The following is a 15,813-nucleotide window of genomic DNA, read 5'->3' on the forward strand; positions in this document are numbered from 1 at the left end:
TTGGCAAAAGAGAAAAACCCAAACAATCAAAGCAACAAATGGGTGTCCTTGAATGAGTAAAATATGCATCCAACATGCTCACACAATAAAATGACAAATGAAATATGTGACAAAGCATGCACAATCACTCTAGCATCTATCAAGCAATTTGGCGATGACTAGGTCATCTATATATAAGTATATTGACTTAGGAGTCAAATGAGAACATTTGATCATAGGTCATACTCATCGTTTAAGCACAAGTGGGGTTGCCACTTTTACATAAAGCATTGTTGTGCTCACATCATTAGAGTTTCTTTAGCTCAATTGATTAGAGTAAAGCTCCCCCTAGATGTGATGTCCCACCTAAGAGGGATGAACTAACCTTGGGTTTTGTCGATGATGACTTCATGTAGGTGTTGAAGATGTAGATCATTCGGAGAAATCCTTTGGAGTGAGTTGCACTTTGAATACCTACACGGGTTAGTCCCACAAGGAACAAACAAGGATATCCATAGACATCGAGTGATATTCACATGAGATGATGTCCATGAATGCATCAGGTTACCTTGTCCCTTGTCTTACCAACAAGAGGGTTTGTGACTCCTTGAACTAGTGCAAGATATGGAAGTTGTTTGCACTTATCCTTGCCAAGATGATAAGAGTGAAGTATGTTGGCGGAGTCACCCTCAAGAACTCTCTAGTTCTTAGGGATCCACACCATCTTGATGTGAATCCTTGGAGTTGTAGTCGTACTTGATGAGGTGGAACTTGATGTAGTCTTGGGAACCCACTTGACCAAGGCCTTAGGTGCTTCTTCAAATGCATCAATCTCCTCTTGAAGCTTGTCCTTGCCTTTTAGCTTGTGGTCTTGTGCTGGAAGATCATCTTGAGCTTGTGTTCCTTGGAAAGAAGTAGGATCATACTTCTCTTGTTGAGGAACAAACTTCGTCTTGGGGTATTGAACTTCTTCCCACTCAACTCCATTGGCATTGAACTTTTGTTGAAAACCAACACCTTGATTCTTCCGGTGTCTTCCTTGCTTGCGTACAATTTCCTCAAATTTCTTACTTCCGGCAAGACTCTTGTAAACACCTTTCTCTATAATTCCCTTCAATAAGCTATTTTCTTTCTCAACTGTAACTTGGCTAAGAGAATCATTAGTGGAATCAAGAGAACTACTAGAAGCAACAACATTGGATTTAGCATGATTGTTGTTACTACTAGAGGAAGAATATTTCTTGTTCTTGTTGCTAGATTTAACTTGTGGCATGTAAGTAGACAAGAGTAAACGCTTGGCAATGTAAGAAGAACTTTTCTTGCGAAGATCATCATTGATTGCTTTTAAGAACTCATGCTCTTGCTCAAGGTTGAGCTTTTCAAAGTGTAGCTTCTCATGAGTCTTTAGAAGTTCTCAATGATCTTCCAAGGTAGTTTTATGTCTACTACACAACCTTCTTATTGTAGACGTTGTTGGGCCTCCAAGTGCAGAGGTTTGTAGGACAGTAGCAAATTTCCCTCAAGTTGATGACCTAAGGTTTATCAATCCGTAGGAGGCGTAGGATGAAGATGGTCTCTCTCAAGCAACCCTGCAACCAAATAACAAAGAGTCTCTTGTGTCCCCAACACACCCAATACAATGGTAAATTGTATAGGTGCACTAGTTCGGCGAAGAGATAGTGAAACAAGTGGTATATGGATAGTAGATAATAGTTTTGGTAATCTGAAATAATAAAAACAGCAAGGTAGCAAGTGATAAAAGTGAGCGTAAACAGTATTGCAATGTGTGGAAATAAGGCACAGGGTTCATACTTTCTCTAGTGTAAGTTCCCTCAACAAACATAATTGGATCACATAACTATCCCTCAACATGCAACAAAGAGTCACTCCAAAGTCACTAATAGCGGAGAACGAACAAAGAGATTATGGTAGGGTACGAAACCACCTCAAAGTTATTCTTTCCAATCAATCCGTTGGGCTATTCCTATAAGTGTCACAAACAGCCCTAGAGTTCGTACTGGAATAACACCTTAAGACACAAATCAACCAAAACCCTAATGTCACCTAGATACTCCAATGTCACCTCAAGCATCCGTGGGTATGATTATACGATATGCGTCACACAATCTCAGATTCATCTATTCAACCAACACAAAGGACCTCAAAGAGTGCCCCAAAGTTCTACCGGAGAATCACGACGAAAACGTGTGCCAACCCCTATGCATAGGTTCCCAATGTCACGAAACCCGCAAGTTGATCACCAAGACATACATCAAGTGGCACGTGGTATCCCATTGTCACCACAGATATCCATGACAAGACATACATCAAGTGTTCTCAAATCTTTAAAGACTCAATCCGATAAGATTACTTCAAAGGGGAAACTCCATTCATTACAAGAGAGAAGAGGGGGAGGAGAAACATAAGATCCAACTATAATAGCAAAGCTCGCGATACATCAAGATCGTGCCAAATCAAGAACCCGAGAGAGAGAGATCAAACACATAGCTACTGGTACATACCCTCAGCCCCGAAGGAGAACTACTCCCTCTTCATCATGGAGAGCACCGGGATGATGAAGATGGCCACCGGAGAAGGATTGCCCCCTCCAGCAGGGTGCCGGAACGGGTCTAGATTGCTTTTTGGTGGCTACGGAGGCTTCTGGCGGCGGAACTCCCGATCTATGTTGCCTTCCGGAAGTTTTAGGTCACATGGAGTTATATAGGCGGAAGAAGCACGTCAGGGGAGCCACGGGGGCCCCACGAGGCAGGGGGCACGCCCTAGGGGGGGGGGCGCCCCCACCCTCGTGGGAAGCTCCGGTATCTTCTGACGTGGGGTCCAAGTCCATCAGGTGTGTTTCTTTCCAAAAATAACTTCTCCAGTTGATTTCGTTCCATTTCGACTCCGTCTGGTATTCCTTTTCTTCAAAACAGTGAAATAGGCATAAAACAGCAAATCTGGGCCGGTCCTCCGGTTAATAGGTTAGTCCCAAAAGTAATATAAAAGTGGATAATAAAGCCCAATATTGCCCAAAACAGTAGATAATATAGCATGGAGCAATCAAAAATTATAGATACGTTGGAGACGTATCAAGCATCCCCAAGCTTAATTCGTGCTCGTCCTCGAGTAGGTAAATGATAAAAAAGAATTTTTGACATGGAGTGCTACTTGGCATAATTTCAATGTAATTCTTCTTAATTGTGGCATGAATATTCAGATCCATAAGATTCAACACAAAAGTTCATATTGACATAAGAATAATAATACTTCAATCATACTAACAAAGCAATTATGTCTTCTCAAAATAACATAGCCAAAGAAAGTTATCCCTACAAAATCATATAGTTTGGCTATGCTCCATCTTCACCACACAAAATATTTAAATCATGCACAACCCCGATGGCAAGCCAAGCAATTGTTTCATACTTTTGATGTTCTCAAACTTTTTCAATCTTCACGCAATACATGAGCGTGAGCCATGGATATAGCACTATAGGTGGAATAGAATGGTGGTTGTGGAGAAGACAAAAAGGGAGAAGATAGTCTCACATCGACTAGGCGTATCAACGGGCTATGGAGATGCCCATCGATAGATATCAATGTGAGTGAGTTGGGATTGCCATGCAACGGATGCAATAGAGCTATAAATGTATGAAAGCTCAACAAAAGAAACTAGTGGGTGTGCATCCAACTTGCTTGCTCACGAAGACCTAGGGCAATTTTTGAGGAAGCCCATCATTGGAATATACAAGCCAAGTTCTATAACGTAAAATTCCCACTAGTATATGAAAGTGAAAACATATGAGACTCTCTATATGAAGAACATGGTGCTACTTTGAAGCACAATATATGAGACTTGCTATATCATGGTGCTACTTTGAAGCACAAGTGTGGAAAAAGGATAGTAGCATTGCCCCTTTTTTATTTTTTATTTGGCCTTTCTTTTTTATGGCCTTCCCCCCTTTTTTTGGGACAATGCTCTATTGAATGATGATCATCACACTTCTATTTATTTACAGCTCAATGATTACAACTCGATACTAGAACAAAGATGACTCTATATGAATGCCTCCGGCGGTGTACCGGGATGTGCAATGATGCATGAGTGACATGTATGAAAGAATTATGAATGGTGGCTTTGCCACAAATACGATGTCAACTACATGATCATGCTAAGCAATATGACAATGATGGAGTGTGTCATAAACGGAATGGTGGAAAGTTGCATGGCAATATATCTCGGAATGGCTATGGAAATGCCATAATAGGTAGGTATGGTGGCTGTTTTGAGGAAGGTAAATGGTGGGTTTATGGTACCGGCGAAAGTTGCGCGGCACTAGAGAGGCTAGCAATGGTGGAAGGGTGAGAGTGCGTATAATCCATGGACTCAACATTAGTCATAAAGAACTCACATACTTATTGCAAAAATCTATTAGTTATCGAAACAAAGTACTACGCGCATGCTCCTAGGGGGATAGATTGGTAGGAAAAGACCATCGCTCGTCCCCGTCCGCCACTCATAAGGAAGGCAGTCAATAAATAAATCATGCTCCAACTTCATCACATAACGGTTCACCATACGTGCATGCTATGGGAATCACAAACTTCAACACAAGTATTTCTCAAATTCATAAACACTCAACTAGCATGACTCTAATATCACCATCTCCATATCTCAAAACAATCATCAAGTATCAAACTTCTCTTAGTATTCAACACACTCATAAGAGAATTTTATTATTCTTGAATACCTAGCATATTAGGATTTTAAGCAAATTACCATGCTATTTAGACTCTCAAAAAAATATAAGTGAAGCATGAGAGTTCATCTATTTCTTCAAAATAAAACTACCACCATGATCTAAAAGATATAAGTGAAGCACTAGAGCAAACGACAAACTACTCCGAAAGATATAAGTGAAGATCAATGAGTAGTCGAATAATTATGCAACTATCTGAAGACTCTCTAACATTTAATAATTTAAGATCTTGGTACTCTATTCAAACAGCAAGCAAAGCAAAATAAAATGACAGCTAAGAATAGCAAACATCATGTGAAGAAGCAAAAACTTAGGATCAACCGATACTAACCGATAGTTGTTGAAGAAGAAAGGTGGGATGCCAACCGGGGCATCCCCAAGCTTAGACGCTTGAGCCTTCTTGAAATATTATATTGGGGTGCCTTGGGAATCCCCAAGCTTGAGCTTTTGTGTCTCCTTAATTCCTCTCATATCAGGGTCTCCCTAAATCTCAAAAGCTTCATCCACACAAAACTAAACAAGGACTCGTGAGATAAGTTAGTATAAACCATTGCCAAAACCTTATCATACTCTACTGTATCAAATCACTAAAATTATTATTCAACATTGCATACTAAATTCCTCTGCATATTTAATAGTCCTATCCTCAAATAGAATCATTAAAGAACCAAACATATGCAAACAATGCAAACATAATAGCAATCTGCCTAAACAGGACAATCTGTAAAGAATTCTGCAACATCCATACTTCCCTAGCTCCAAAAATTATGAAATAAAATTCCCACTGTATTAAATTTATCAGAGCTTAATATGCAAAAGGTTTCAACATTTTATCACATTCTGACTTTTCTAGGGAATTATTGCAACAGCGGTAAACTTTCTGTTTTCAAACAGCAACATGTATACTTGTAACATAGGCATAGTAAAGGCTATCAATGCCACTTTTATTGAAATAAAAGATGCAAAACATTTTTCTAAATAACAGCAAGCAAATACTAACAAAATAAATTGATGCTCCAAGCAAAACACATATCATGTGGCGAATAAATATATAGCTCCAAGTAAAGTTACCGATGAACGAAGATGAAAGAGGGGATGCCTTCCGGGGCATCCCCAAGCTTAGGATCTTGGCTATCCTTGAATATTACCTTGGGGTGCCTTGGTCATCCCCAAGCTTAGGCTCTTGCCACTCCTTATTCCATAGTCCATCGAATCCTTACCCAAAACTTGAAAACTTCACAACACAAAACTTAACAGAAAACTCGTAAGCTCCGTTAGTATAAGAAAATAAATCACCACTTCAAGGTACTGTAATGAACTCATTATTAATTTATATTGGTGTTAAACCTACTGTATTCCAACTTCTCTATGGTTTATAAACTATTTTACTAGCCATAGATTCATCAAAATAAGCAAACAACACAATGAAAACAGAATCTGTCAAAAACAGAACAGTCTGTAGTAATATGGATCAAACGTATACTTCTGGAACTCATAAAATTCTCAAATACATTGATGGACCTGAGGAATTTATCTATTAATCATCTTAAAAAAGAATTAACTAAATAGCTGTAACGCCCTCGATGCGGCTATATCTCCCACGTGTCGAAGCATGACTTAGAGGCATAACCGCATTGAAAGCAATGTCGCAAGTGAGGTAATCTTCACACAACCCATGTAATACATAAGGGAAAAGATACATAGTTGGCTTACAATCGTCACTTCACACAATTACAGGAATAAATCATTACATCACCCAGATACAATCAAGGTCCGACTACGGAACCAAAATAAAAGAAGAACCCCAAATGCGACAAGGTTCCCCGATCGACCCCAACTGGGCTCCACTACTGATCAACTAGAACGAAACAACACAAAGGACAAGATCTTCATCGAGCTCCTCCTTGAGCTTGGTTGCGTCATCTGCACAGACTCATCGGCACCTGCAAGCTGGTTTTGGAAGTATCTGTGAGTCACGGGGACTCAGCAATCTCGCACCCTCGCGATCAAGACTATTTAAGCTTATGGGTAAGGAAAAAAGGTATGAGGTGGAGCTGCAGCAAGCGACTAGCATATATGGTGGCTAACATACGCAAATGAGAGCGAGAAGAGAAGGCAAAGCACGTCCGAGAATCTATGATCAAGAAGTGATCCTAGAACAACCTTACGTCAAGCATAACTCCAACACCATGTTCACTTACCAACTCCGCCGGAAAGAGACCATCATGGTTACACACGCGGTTGATGCATTTTAATTAATGTCAACTACAGGTTTTCTACAACCGGACGTTAACAAATTCCCATCTGCCCATAACCGCGGGCACGGCTTTCGAAAGTTCAAAACCCTGCAGGGGTGTCCCAACTTAGCCCATCACAAGCTCTCACGGTCAACGAAGGAATAGACCTCCTCCCGAGACGTTCCGATCAGACTCGGTATCTCGGTTCTTCAAGACACTTCGACAGGTTAAAACAAGTCCAGCAACACTCGCCCGAATGTGCCGACAAATCCTGATAGGAGCTGCACATATGTCGTTCTCAGGGCACACTTAGATGAGACATCCTACGAGTAAAACCAAATCTCAAGTTGCCCTGAGGTGGCCCCGCAGTCTGGTCGGTCGGACCAACACTCAGAGGAGCACTGGCCCGGGGGGGGGGGGTTAGAATAAAGATGACCCTTGAGTCTGCAGAACACAAGGGAAGGTGGTAGGTTGTTAGTGCAAATGGTAAAACCAAGGTTGGGCATTGCTGGAGGAGTTTTATTCAAGGCGAACTGTCAAGGGGTTCCCATTATTACCCAACCGCGTAAGGAACGCAAAATCCGGGAACATAACACCGATATGACGGAAACTTGGGCGGCAAGAGTGGAACAAAACACCAGGCATAAGGCCGAGCCTTCCACCCTTTACCAAGTATATAGAAGCATTAATTAAATAAGACATATTGTGACATCTCCATGTTCCAACAAGGAACAAACTTCAATCTTCACCTGCAAATAACAATGCTATAAGAGGGGCTGAGCAAAGCGGTAACATAGCCAAACAACGGTTTGCTAGGACAAGGTGGGTTAGAGGCTTGGTTCAACAATATAGGAGGCATGATAAGCAAGTGGTAGGTATCACAGCATAGGCATAGCAAAAGAGCGAGCAACTAAGCAAGCAAAGATAGAAGTGATTTCGAGGGTATGATCATCTTGCCTGAGATCCCGCAAGGGAGAAGAACGAGTCCATGAAGAAGAAAATGGACGTAGTCGAACGGGTCCTCACAAACGCGACGTTATCGGAACCAACCCGAAGAAGCAACACCGGAAAGAAGCAAGCACCATAGTAAACAACCACCACATAACATGGCATGATGCACAACCAAGTATGATGCATGTCCGGTTTAAATATGCATGGCATGGCAAAGTGCACAAACAACCCTACAAATTAAATGGGGCTCAATATGCAACGGGTTGCATATTGACGAAACACCACATCAAGTTATTAAGTTCGATCTCGTTTATGTACCCAACAATATTAAATGTTGTTGAACATGGCAAGAGGGTGAAGCAAAGAAAACTACCTATCTAGTCAAGTTTAAATGAGGCCGGAAACAACAAACAAGTCCGGAAGCTCCTCATGTGCATATTTTAAGGTTTGGTACTATTCTGCCCTAAACCATGTTTTAGAGTTGTTAAACATGCAAGATGAGTGCATCATGTTAAACTACGCATTTTTCCACCCCATTTACATATAAAGATTATTTAATTCGGAGCTATGGTTATTTAGTTATGAATTAAAGCATTTAAGCATGACATAGGAGCAAATTTAAACAAACAGCCTTTTAAACATTTTGAACATGGATGAAAGTTGGATATTATGAATCTAGACAAAATTCTAAGAAAGTTTCATATATAAAACATTTTAATCCGATGCACAATTGTGAAGTTATTAAATGCATGAAGAATAGGGACTTTTTTGTAAAACAGTCATCTCTGGAATAATAGACAAATTCGAGGGGCACAGAAAAAAACAGCTATGGGCTGATTCTGAGAAGAACTGGGCTGCTCACCGCGGGCCTTAGCAGGCCGGCTGGCCTAGCGGATCTGGTGCGGTTGCTAGGTCTGCGCGGATGGGCCAAGGGTAGGTTGGGCCTTGGAGAGGCAAGGAGGTCCACGCGAGGCGAAGGAACTGGGCAGGCCGACTGCTGGGCTCGGCTCACTGGATCTGGACCAAGTCAACGAGGGGCGGCCTCGTTCGTGAAGCAGGGCCGACGGCTGCGGTCAACGGGCAGGGGCAGTTGGATCGAACGAAGAGGAAGGGGGCGCAATCAACAGCGAAGCGAGACCAGGCACTGGGGTCGTCCTCCTCGCGTGCGATGACGAATCAAAAGGGGGCGGCGCAGGGACTTGCTCCGGGAGGCGAGGAACGGCGCAAGAATGGAGGCAGCGACGGGGATCTCTGGTGGCAGAGCTCGACGCGGAGGCCGGCGGTGGCTTGACTCCGGTGGCGCGGGGCTGATGCAGGGCTCGGGCGCGAGGGCGCCATGGCAGGGAACGGCAGCAGCGCTTCGACGAGGGGCTCCTTGGGAGGCGCGGGCATGGCCCAGGTTGAAGAGGCCGGTTCCCGTCCGGATCGAGCCGATGCGAGGTGGTCGGGCGGCAAGCTCCTGTTTAGAACAGAGAAAGAGAGGCAGTGAGGTAAGAGGAGGGAGGCACATAAACAGCAGGAGGAGGAGAAGGGTAGCTGTGCTCATCTCGTGATCGCTGGCAGCGGCGCCGGTCACCGGATGATGAGGCACGGTGGAGGAGCATGGGGAGGCTCGTGGCTCCAAGGATACTGGCGCGGTGAGGAGATTGGGACTCGGGCAACCTGATTGACCAAGCGCGCAAGACAAGGGAGACGGTCGGGGAGGATTTTGGATCGGGGAAGATGGAGGTCGCTGGTTGGATCGATGGGGATCCCGAGGTGGAAGCGACCAGGCGGCGGCATGCGGAATGGGTGGATGGATGGGACAAGGCTAGGGTTCCGGCTATTTATATAGCAACGGAGATTTTTGGTTAGGGGTATTTGGAGCCTCCGATCAAAATCGGACGGTCACGAATAAAATCGCTAGGGAGTCCAAATAAGAAAACGGTGACGTTTTGTAGACGTTTGGGGATGATCCGGATCCAACGGTGACGACTGCCCGGGTCGGGTTCGGAACAATTTCGGACGCACACGTGAGGGGTTCGATGCACTGTGCAGAGAGGGTTTCGGACCGTGCGGTCGCATCGGACAACTCCGGAAGCGAAGAGGGGAAGGAGGATGGACTAGGTGGGCTGTGGCGAGACTGCGAGGGGGAGAAAAAAGAGAGAGGGCCCGGCATCTGTTTCCGGAGACCGAAAACGTCCGACGATAGACCGGCTATAGTGCCGTTATAGTTTAACGTTTGGGCTATCAAACGAACCCCGAATGCGATGAAACTTGACAGGCGGTCTATCTACACTATAATAAGACCACACGCCAACTCTCATACCATTCCAGGAACATTTTTCTGGCCACTTATAAAATAATATTTCGGACATGTCGCAGGCGTGTGCAAGTGTGTCTGGGCTCAGGACGGACAACGGAGAGAGACTGAGGGAATCCGGACGAATGCAAGTTTTAAAACATGATAATGCAATGCACATGATGACATGACAAGATGCAACACGCAAGCAAATGACATGGCAATGACGGTGAATAACTGGAAGACACCTGGCACATCGGTCTCGGGGCGTTACAATAGCACTCTCCAAATAAAAATGGCAGCAATTCTCGTGAGCGCTAAAGTTTTTGTTTTTGACAGCATGATCAACAAGACTTTCCCAAAGTCTTCCCAAAGGTTCTACTTGGCACAAACACTAATTAAAAGCATAAAACCACATCTAAACAGAGGATAGATGAATTATTTATTACTTAACAGGAGCAAAAAGCAATGAACAAGAATAAAATTGGGTTGCCTCCCAACAAGCGCTATCGTTTAATGCCCCTAGCTAGGCATGATAATTTAAACGATGCTCACATAAAAGATAAGAATTGTAACATAAAGAGAGCATCATGAAGAATATGACTAACACATTTAAGTCTAACCAACTTCCTATGCATTGGGATTTTGTGAGCAAACAACTTACGGGAACAAGAATCAACTTGCATAGGAAAGGAAAACATTCATAACTTCAAAACTTTAAGCACATAGAGAGGAAACTTGATATTATTGCAATTCCTACAAGCATATATTCCTCCCTCATAATAATTTTCAGTAGCATCATGAATGAATTCAACAATATAACCAACACCTAAAGCATTCTTTTCATGATGTACTAGCATAGAAAATTTACTACTCTCCACATTAGCAAAATTCTTCTCATGAATAATAGTGGGAGCAAACTCAACAAAATAACTATCATTTGATTGAAAATTAAGATCAAGATGACAAGTTTCATGGTTATTATTATTCTTTAAAGCATACGTGTCATCACAATAATCATCATAGATAGGAGGCATTTCATCATAATAAATTTTCTCATCAAAACTTGGGGGACAAAAAATATCATCTTCATCAAACATAGCTTCCCCAAGCTTGTGGCTTTGCATATCATTAGCATCATGGATATTCAAGGAATTCATGCTAACAACATTGCAATCATGCTCATCATTAAAATATTTAGTGCCAAACATTTTATAGATTTCTTGTTCTAGCACTTGAGCACAATTATCCTTTCCATCATACCCACGAAAGATATTAAAAAGGTGAAGCGTATGAGACAAACTCAATTCCATTTTTTATAGTTTTCTTTTATAAACTAAACTAGTGATAAAACAAGAAACTAAAAGACTCGATTGCAAGATCTAAAGATATACCTTCAAGCGCTAACCTCCCCGGCAACGACGCCAAAAAAGAGCTTGATGTCTACTACACAACCTTCTTCTTGTAGACGTTGTTGGGCCTCCAAGTGCAGAGGTTTGTAGGACAGTAGCAAATTTCTCTCAAGTGGATGACCTAAGGTTTATCAATCCATAGGAGGCGTAGGATGAAGATGGTCTCTCTCAAGCAACCCTGCAACCAAATAACAAAGAGTCTCTTGTGTCCTCAACACACCCAATACAATGGTAAATTGTATAGGTGCACTAGTTCGGCGAAGAGATAGTGAAACAAGTGGTATATGGATAGTAGATAATAGTTTTTGTAATCTGAAATAATAAAAACAGCAAGGTAGCAAGTGATAAAAGTGAGCGTAAACGGTATTGCAATGTGTGGAAATAAGGCCTAGGGTTCATACTTTCGCTAGTGTAAGTTCCCTCAACAATACTAACATAATTGGATCACATAACTATCCCTCAATATGCAACAAAGAGTCACTCCAAAGTCACTAATAGCGGAGAATGAACAAAGAGATTATGGTAGGGTACGAAACCACCTCAAAGTTATTCTTTCCAATCAATCCGTTGGGCTATTCCTATAAGTGTCACAAACAGCCCTAGAGTTCGTACTAGAATAACACCTTAAGACACAAATCAACCAAAACCCTAATATCACCTAGATACTCTAATGTCACCTCAAGTATCCGTGGGTATGATTATACGATATGCATCACACAATCTCAGATTCATCTATTCAACCCACACAAAGGACCTCAAAGAGTGCCCCAAAGTTCTACCGGAGAATCACGACGAAAACGTGTGCCAACCCCTATGCATAGGTTCCCAATGTCACGAAACCCGCAAGTTGATCACCAAGACATACATCAAGTGGCACGTGGTATCCCATTGTCACCACAGATATCCACGGCAAGACATACATCAAGTGTTCTCAAATCTTTAAAGACTCAATCCGATAAGATTACTTCAAAGGGGAAACTCGATTCATTACAAGAGAGAAGAGGGGAAGGAGAAACATAAGATCCAACTATAATAGCAAAGCTCGCGATACATCAAGATCGTGCCAAATCAAGAACACGAGAGAGAGAGATCAAACACATAGCTACTGGTACATACCCTCAGCCCTGAAGGAGAACTACTCCCTCCTCGTCATGGAGAGCACCGGGATGATGAAGATGGCCACTGGAGAAGGATTGCCCCCTCCGGCAGGGTGCCGGAACGGGTCTAGATTGGTTTTTGGTGGCTACGGAGGCTTCTGGCGGCGGAACTCCCGATCTATGTTGCGTTCCGGAAGTTTTAGGTCACGTGGAGTTATATAGGCAGAAGAAGCACGTCAGGGGAGCCACGGGGGCCCCACGAGGCAGGGGGCGCGCCCTAGGGGGGGGCGCCCCCACCCTCGTGGGAAGCTCCCGTATCTTCTGACGTGGGGTCCAAGTCCATCAGGTGTGTTTCCTTCCAAAAATAACTTCTCCAGTTGATTTCGTTCTGTTTCGACTCCGTCTGATATTCCTTTTCTTCAAAACACTGAAATAGGCATAAAACAACTAATCTGGGCTGGGCCTCCGGTTAATAGGTTAGTCCCAAAAGTAATATAAAATTGGATAATAAAGCCCAATATTGCCCAAAACAGTAGATAATATAGCATGGAGCAATCAAAAATTATAGATACGTTGGAGACGTATCATAGTTTCATGAGCTAACTTAAGAGTGTTTAGTTCTTTAGTTAGACGCTCAATCTCCTTCTTATCATTGTCATTCATTTTATCTCAATTAGCATGATTAATAGCAAGTTAATCATAGTTTTCATAACTAGAGTTGTCAACAAGTAAATCATCATCTCCTAGAAAATCATCTTCATCACTATTAAAATCATCATTCTCGGGGTATGTTACCTTTGGACCTTTAGCCATGAAGCATCTTCTAATTCCTTCATTTGGTGAGTCAAATATGTCGTAGGAGTTGGTTGACACAAGTGCTAGACCGGCAACACCTTCATCTTGAGTATATTCGGAGTCGGAGTGATAACTTCTTTCGGAGTGATTGTCGGAGTCGGAGCCGGATACCCATTCACCAACATGAGCTTGATGTCTTCGTTTCGTGTAGCTCTTTGACTTGTCCTTCCTTTCCGAATCCTTACTTCTCTCTGATGTTGTTCGTTCATAACGGTCATCTCTACTCCTTCTCTCTCTTGGTGGTGATTCTTCTCTTCTACTTCTTCTTTTGGGAGAATCTTCTCTTCTTTTGTAGGGAGCCATACACTCATTGGAATAGTGTCCGGGTCTTCCACAATTGTAGAAATTGTGCTCACGACTAGAAGATCTTTTGTCATTGTAGGACCTTGACTTGGAACTTCTTTCCTTGCTTCTACTCTTGTAAAACTTTTTGAAGTTCTTCACTATTCGGCTCAATTCTTCATTGAAGGTTTTTTCTCACTTGATTATGTGGGAGCATCACATGAGTGTAACGCCTCGAACCGATGTGCCAGGTGTCGTCTAGTTATTCGCTGTTGTTGCCTTGTCATTTCTTGCGTGTCATGCATCTCATATCATGTCATCATGTGCATTTCATTTGCATACATGTTCATCTCATGCATCCGAGCATTTTCCCCGTTGTCCATTTTGCAATCCGGCGCTCCTATGTCACCCGGTGTCCCTTTCTACCTCTTTTCATGTGCGGGTGTTAAATGTTTCGGATTGGACCGAGACTTGTCATGCGGCCTTGGTTTACTACCGGTAGACCGCCTGTCAAGTTTCGTGTCATTTGGACTTCGTTTGATACTCCAATGGTTAACCGAGGAACCAAAAAGGCCTCGTGTGTGTTGCAGCCCAACACCCCTCCAAAGTGGCCCAAAACCCACCTAAACCCTCTATATCATCTCGGTCGTTCGATCACGATCGCGTGGCCGAAAACCACACCTCATTTGGACTCTCCTAGCTCCCTCTACCTATAAATATGTGGCTCTCCCCGATTTTTCGCGCAATCCAAACCCTAGTCTTCTTCATCCTCGCGCCGCCGGACACGTCCCCGCCGAGCCGGACAATGTCCCGCCGCCGCCGCCACCTCACTCCGTCCAATCAAAAGGCGCCACGTCAGCTCTGCCGCCCCTCTCCTCCACTCAGGCGCCGCCACTTGGCACCGCCGCCAACCTCCACCGCGCGGGCCCGCGGCCCCCAGATCCGGCCCGCCCGGGCCCGGATCCCCACCGCCCATCTCCGTGTTCCGCCGCTGCCTGAGCGCAGGAGCTCGCCCGCGCTGCCTCGAGGATTCTGCAGAGTTCTCCCGCCGGCGACCACCTCCACCTCGCTGCTCCGTTCGCCCCGGTCGCCACCACCGCACGCCTCGCCGCGCCTCCTCCCTGCCAAGCGCCACCTTCCCTCACCGCACTTCGCCTCGCGCCACCGCATCGGCCATCGCCGGAGTTTCGACGCTGCCTCACCGGAGTTTCGCTGCCGCCTCATCCGGAGTGCTCCGCCTCCACCTCGTCGCACCCCGGGCTCGCCGACCTCTCTGCCCGGGCCCCTCCGACCAGATCCGCCGCGGATCGGGCCAGATCCGGCGGATCCCGGCCACCGTCGCCCTTCTCCTTGCTCGCCGCCGACCGTCGTCGCCATGGCCTCCTGCCCGAGAGGAGCACGGGAGGACGACGTCCCGGACCATCCTCCGCGTGGGCCGCAGCCGCACACCAGCTCCCTGGCCCAGCTCAGCATCTAGCCGGCCCAGTCTCCCGGCCCAGATCCACTTCCTCCGGCCCGACATATTTTTTTCGCGAGGGTATATTTCTCTAAGTCCTAGTTTTCCAGTAAGTTTTTTGCATATTTCATCGCATTGTATCTCTGCATCCGTGGCTCCGATTCGTGCGTGTAGCATATCAAAATGTTCGACCCAAAGAGTACATCATTTCATCTCATTGCACCATTTTCATTTGAGCTCATCTTGGTGCCCGAAATGCTGTTGGAAGAGGGCTATGTGAGTAATTTGGCAGATCTGTTTCAGCAAATGGCATTTTGTCATTTTTGCCATGATTAATGTGTGCATGATATGACCCTGAGCTCTACATGTGTTTTGTTATATGTCATGCCATCTTTACAGTGATGTATGCCATGTATTTTTGTGATGTTTGTGGTGACTAGCACAAGCTTGCAAAGTAGCGTAACCAGTAATGCTGATTTCAGGGACTTAGAATTTCACTAAGT

Source organism: Triticum urartu, chromosome 4, assembly GCF_003073215.2.
Source record: "Triticum urartu cultivar G1812 chromosome 4, Tu2.1, whole genome shotgun sequence".
NCBI classification, from domain to species: domain Eukaryota; kingdom Viridiplantae; phylum Streptophyta; class Magnoliopsida; order Poales; family Poaceae; genus Triticum; species Triticum urartu.